Source organism: Orbicella franksi, chromosome 5 (assembly GCF_964199315.1).
Source record: "Orbicella franksi chromosome 5, jaOrbFran1.1, whole genome shotgun sequence".
Classification (NCBI taxonomy): Eukaryota; Metazoa; Cnidaria; class Anthozoa; order Scleractinia; family Merulinidae; genus Orbicella; species Orbicella franksi.
Genome location: NC_138149.1, coordinates 14978500 through 14984908, shown reverse-complemented (window position 1 = coordinate 14984908; position 6409 = coordinate 14978500). Strand labels below are relative to the sequence as shown.

Genomic DNA, 6409 nt, shown 5'->3' with positions numbered 1-6409 from the left:
GGTGTATCCTTTGCAGTTTTCCATTTAGAGGGAAAAGATCGTTTTAAATTAAGGGACGCATTAAACAAAGCCGTTAAAAAAGGAGTAATGAAGTCAACTGCATGTTTGAGGAGACGGGCACCAATTCTATCAAGACCAACTTATAAGCTGTAGTAAATGAGAGAGAAATGAGAAATGACCTCATCTTCTCTTGTTTAACTCTGGTCACTACCAATTATAAGGTACTCATGTGAGGTCATCGTGTTTGTAACCTCCCAAACAAAATGCGTTCGTGACAAAATTGTCATTAAAAAAATGACAAATTATCTTAGGAAGATTAAGAAGAAAGATACTACCGATACTGGACCGATAGTCGACCGATACTCGACCGATACCTGACCGATACTTGACCGATACTTCACCGGCAGGCGATCGCTACATATTGGCCGATGCATTGGTCGACAGTAGATCGGTCGACCGATATATCGGTCGACCATCGGTCGAATGTCGGCCAACTATTGTCCGATAGTCGGTCGATAGTCGACCGACAGTCGGCAGATAGTCAACCGATACTTGACCGATACTTGACCGATACTTGACCGATACTTGACCGATACTTGGCCGATACTTGGCCGATACTTGGCCGATACTTGATCGATACTTGACCGATACTAGACCGATACTTCACCGGCAGACGATCGCTACATAACGGCCGATGCATTGGTCGACAGTCGACCGATATATCGGGCGACTATCTGTCGAATGTTGGTCAACTGTCGACCGATAATCGGTTGATAGTCGGTCGATAGTCGACCGATAGTCGACCGATATATCGGTCGACTGTGGACCGATATATCGACCAAGTCCACCTATAGTACACATGATCCGATTCTTGTACATGTCGTTGATATGTTAGAACCAAAGCACCTGCCAAGGTAACTTTGTGCTCTTGCACTATAAGAATATGTTGATGTTAACAGTCAGGAAAGAGTGAAGCAAATGCATAGATAAGGGACAGAAGCATATCACCTATTCCAGGTGATATGCTTCTGTAAGGGACCAATGATGCAAAAAATGTAAGAAAATTGATGTCAACTTTGTAACTCCAATTCAATTGTCTTGAACATTTAATAAGCTACCATTGTTTTTTACAAGTACTAAAATCATCTGTGCTAAGAAAAAAATGTAGAAAACGGCGTCCTATTTCAGGCATGATATAACTTTGTTTCTTGTTAGTCTCTTGACTTGAGTAAGTTGTCCATTTTGGCAAGGACGGCATCCACCTTGTTTGTGGTTGAGTCAGTATTGGACATTTGTAAGGTTCTCACATTCATATAGAACGTTTATCGAGCTTAGAAGATCGTCATCCGTCAAGAAAATGAGATTGACCAACTTCAAAGTGGAGAGCTCGAACTTGTGTGTCCTACCTGCGTCGCGTCATCACATGACCTCCGTGACATTTAGGTTTGTTACCTTGTTCTCTTTTTTCTTTGTTTTATTTTTACAAATTACCGTTCCATCTTCTTCGTTTTTTGATCTCTGCTGTTGGAATAGTAATAACAGAACATGTCAAAAACTTTCAAGATATAGCAGTTACAATTCTTTTGCTTCTCTTTTGCCAAACATTAACTTGAACCTGACACTTTGTCTAATGATTTAAATAATTGGAGTGATACTATCCTCAAAGCAACACACCTTTTTGCAAATGCAGTACTTGTATTCTGCTGATTGCTTCTCTGTAAAAGAAGAGACAAACTTTATAAATGAAGTCTTTGTGGTTAAAAAAAATGGCAGTAAAAGGGTTGCCTGATTAGAAACTAACTATAATGAAAATAAAAACGTTTCCTTTGCATATTTTCACTGTCAGGTTTGAGGTACTGTCTAATTAGTATAACAGTGTAGTATATTTCACATAACTGTTAAGCAGTTGGATGTCCGAAAAGAGACATTGTCTTTGTCATGACTTGGTGTCCCAACCACATATAAACAGTGCATTTTCATCTGCTGTAAGTCTTTTCACATTTCAAGGGTGTCCTCCTACTGGTGGTACTAATCAACTGTACATGTAGTTTAATTGAACTCAAAATAATGTACTTTGAACAGAATGACTAACTTGTCTGATAGTTAATACCTGAAGCTGTTTTCCTCTCTTTAGGGCTTACAAGGTCATTTATTGAGCCTCTCTTTGTTCCACATACAGTTAGAAAAAAGTCATCATCAGCTATGGCATCAGATTCCGTTAAAAAGTTTAATAATGATAGGTTTAAAAATTAAACTTTAATTTGTCATCAAGTACTTATCACAATTATGGTAACAAGTACCAGAAAAATAATATAATTTAGTCACCTTCTAAACTGAGTCCACTATCATCCAAACAAACTGGCAACACAAAAGCACCAGTACCAGTTGGCTCACGAATAGCCGATGCAGCGCAAGTACCAGTTGACTTGTGGCGTGTTGGGTCAGGATTAGCTGATGCAGCACTAGTACCAGTTTGCTCACGACATGTTGGCTCATGAATAACTGATGCAGCACAAGTACCAGTTGGCTCATGGTGTGTTGGGTCAGGATCAGCTGATGCAGTTTTAGTACCAGTTGGCTCACGGGATCTTGGCTCACAATTAGCTGATGCAGCACTAGTACCAGTTAGCTCATGGTGTGTTGGCTCAAGAATAGCCGATGCAGCACTAGTACCAGTTTGCTCATGGTGTATCAGCTCACAAATAGCTGATGCAACACTAGTACCAGTTGACTCACGGTGTGTGGCTCACGAATAGCTGATGCAGCACTAGTATCAGTTTGCTCATGGTGTATTGGCTCACGAATAGCTGATGCAGCACTAGTACCAGTTTGCTCGTGGTGTACTGGTGAATGACACATCCCCAGCCATATCCTGAGGCATCAGTAGAACGGGAGACAGTGTGACATTAATTCGTTACTCCAAGGGATGGATTTATCCAAGTTGATGAGAAACCTCCAATAAGAAACTTTTTCCCGTTGGACATTATTTAAGGTCACTGTATCTTTCCCTGCATGATCAGGTCGAGCCTTACTGATTTCTCTGATAAAAAAAGTGTTGCTGCTGGCACAGCCAATGAAAAGAACGTGCACTTACCCTGAAAACGCTGCAGCGTTCTCAACGGTACGGTGTGTTTGTTCAACAGAATGAGCTCCCTTAAATGGGAAACAACTCCCTCTTACACTGCAGTATCAGGAAGGACTGTTTTTCGGAATCCACAATAAGGCACAGGTATTCCAAAGAAGTCGTAGGGGTTAACACAGACTTCTTTATACCAATTGTGTAGCTCAGTTCTATTAGGACAGACAACACGACATACAGAGCAGCCTTTGCTGCTTAAAGTCTTAAGGCTCTTGGGCGCTCCTGAGGCAGCTTCGACCGTGGACCAGTCGCAGTAAAGATCTCTGCATTTAACTGATTGTCGATATATAAGGAGCAAGGAGTACCCTGGGATCTCAGGAATCCTGTCGCTGCTAGGCCAATACTGTGGTAGATATAAGGGGACGTTTTCCACACAAACGGTAGTGTCATGCACACCAACCACAGTCTCCCAAAAGAGAAACCTAAATGCGCATAAGAACCATGTGATCGTAGCCAGACTTATCGTTGCACTTCGTGACAAATGACGATTTGTAAACATACCTTCTCAAACTCATTAACTATTCATGCAGCTCTTACCCAATCAGAGCATCTTATTCTGGTCAGTTGGATTGGTTTAGAAACCCAACGAAAAACGAATTGAAAACTCAGCCGTGTTTGAAATGTCAAACACGGATGCAAATTTTCTTAATCTGCACATTGATAAAGCAAGAAAAACACATGACAATAAACAACTTTATTTAATCACACATTTTACGAAACAAACTTTAAACCTAAATTATTTACTGGTGAAGTTAACTGTAACGGTACAGTTATTAAACTCCCCAAAACAGAGAGGGCCATTCTTTTTCTAAATTTAAATTTTTGCTCAATGGTGGCAACCTCATCTTTTGGTTCACTTTTAACTTTGCTGTACACTTCCGACCTAAAATGGCACTAATGTTAGAAATTCCCAGTTCTAGGGCGTACTAATTTTTTATTCTCTACCCCTGCATTTAACAGACTAGACACACATGCTACCTTGGAATAGCGCTGGCCACACACTTTTCCTCTTCTTCGCGAGTTTTAGGTCTAAATCTGCACTCTGCCATTTTCTTTGTGAAGCAATGTGTTTGCTCAGAACTAACAAACAGCTAGGTAACAATGCGACATCAATTAATATTCAAAAATTGTCACAGAGTAGCAATTAGGTGATAGAATCACATTTTCATGCCTCAAATATAATATTTGAATTGAGAAAACTTGTTTAAATGATAATTTAAACTAATTTTCTTTGTTGGCGAAGTAATTTTAAAAACTTGTGCTTTGGGTCTCATCAGGTTTCCAAACGCTTAAAAACAATAAAACCACTTGGCCTGTGACCTCATGGTTTCAAATGTTTCTCGCATTTGGAAACCTGATGAACCCTCACACTCGTTTTTGAAATAGTATGTGGAACATCTGCTAGTCTGTCCAGTGAGAAAGGAGCATCCCTCATCCACAGGTTCAGGAACCTGGCATCCAAGCAGAGCCAAGGGTTTAAGGGTTCAACTGTCAAGGGCATTTCCAAGTGCGGGGGGTCATCAGAGCCCACCTCTCTGCAAACTCTAAATGCACCTGTCGTTAGGCGGCGCAAGATCTCCGATGAGATAAAGGCAGAAAAAAACTTACACAAAGGGTTATTGGGAAACACCCTACAAGGAGGCAAGTCTGCTGTGACCTGGAACCTTTGAAAGATCCAGAAAATGGTCGAGAAAATTCAAGGATGTCCATCTTACGTTGTATCTACTTCCCAATCCTCTCCCCCTGTGGATGCCCATGGAGAAGTTCCTCCCAGACCTGAACACTGCAATGAACACCTCCGACTGAGAAGGTTTGAGGGTCTCTAAGCTGAAGAGTATGCAGATTGGGAACCACACCCAACGAAATAACCTCCCTCCAGCAAGACGGGTTTTCACTCTGTCCCCCATGAACGAGAACCCCTTCGGTATCCGCCCACAACTGTTCAGCTTGGGCTTGTCTTGGCCTGATTGCTAAAGCCCACCTCCTGAACTCCACCCAATTATCAGTCCCCACTGCTGAGCTACACAGGCATTAAACACGGCTACAGAGGCATCAAAACAGCCATACAGGGAATGAAAATGGCCACACAGGCATTAAATATGGTCGCACAGGCATGAAACAGGGTTGCACACAATCAAATAGTATATAACTTTACAATCACATAGATAACTATCAGCTTAGAAGGAACTATGATATCTACTACACTGAACTAGACATTATTGAAACAATAATCAAACATAACTAACAAGATTAATAAAACTGCCGTGGAAGAGGCTGGGTGGTAAAGTTGCAAAATATTGTATAAAACTTCTTGTTGATTGCTGTATGACGTAGATAACTGCTTAGATCAACAGCTATACATAAGTGCCCTAAAATCACAGCTTTCCGTAAAATTTTACTTGAACAATAGGTTGTGCAATTCACGTAAATAGAGAAATATTATTGGCCATCTTATGTCTTATCACTCTCATGCTAAGTCAGTGCTCAAAGTCCCTGCAGGATCCCAAGATGCTTGGTCAGTCTCCCCTGTCTAGATTTATATTAATAGTATTAATATCCACAACAACTCTGCTCTATCTTGCTACCAGGCGGCTTGGAAGTTTCTGAATAATCTTCTGGTTCTCGTCTGGATCATTAAGAACATTCAGATACTGGATGGTCTTCATTGCTGTATTGTAATGTCCCAAGAAGTTGGAGAATATATTATATATCATATATATTATTATCGTATAAATCTTCCATACGAGTCTCTAGCTTGCCTCTTTCTTGCTGCAAATCAGAGATTTCCACCTCACCTACCAAAAGTGACTGTATTCTCTTTACTTGTTTCATACAAGCTTTCTGTGCGGTGTTGAAATCTCTTTCTAACAACTCTTGGCAGTATTCTTTCATCTTAGCTGTTAACACTTTTGGACGAATGCTGCTTCAAACAGTTTTGAGCATGTTCCTTGATTCCGTGGTTGAACTTGGTGGAAATTCGCCAGGATTAAAGTGTAATTTTTGACGATTCCATCGCTGTCTGTCCGTTTATCTGTAAGATTATCCTTGTCTGCATCCATGAACTTGATCACCCAACATGAACTTTTTGAACGGCAGAATTTTTACTGTTACGACAATAGATTTTCAGACCGAATTGGAGCCATCAACAAACTGGCAATAAACCCCAACAGGTAGACAAATGTGGCAACTTAAATGATGATCCAATGTGTAAAAACTGAAATAAAGGGTACAATGACCAACCAACCTTAACTAACTTACAATTACAATGTG

The 6409-nt window shown here is 40.6% G+C and overlaps 1 long non-coding RNA gene across 1 annotated transcript; it reads right to left on the bottom strand.

The window, feature by feature from the left end:
- Positions 1–1163: 1163 nt before the first annotated feature.
- Positions 1164–5732, bottom strand: LOC145487444 (uncharacterized). The gene is made up of 3 exons (XR_014049406.1): positions 2326–5732; positions 1675–1715; positions 1164–1521 (listed from the first exon to the last, which is right to left on the bottom strand). It is a non-coding gene; the product is annotated as an uncharacterized LOC145487444 (long non-coding RNA).
- Between the last annotated feature and the right edge of the window lie 677 nt (positions 5733–6409).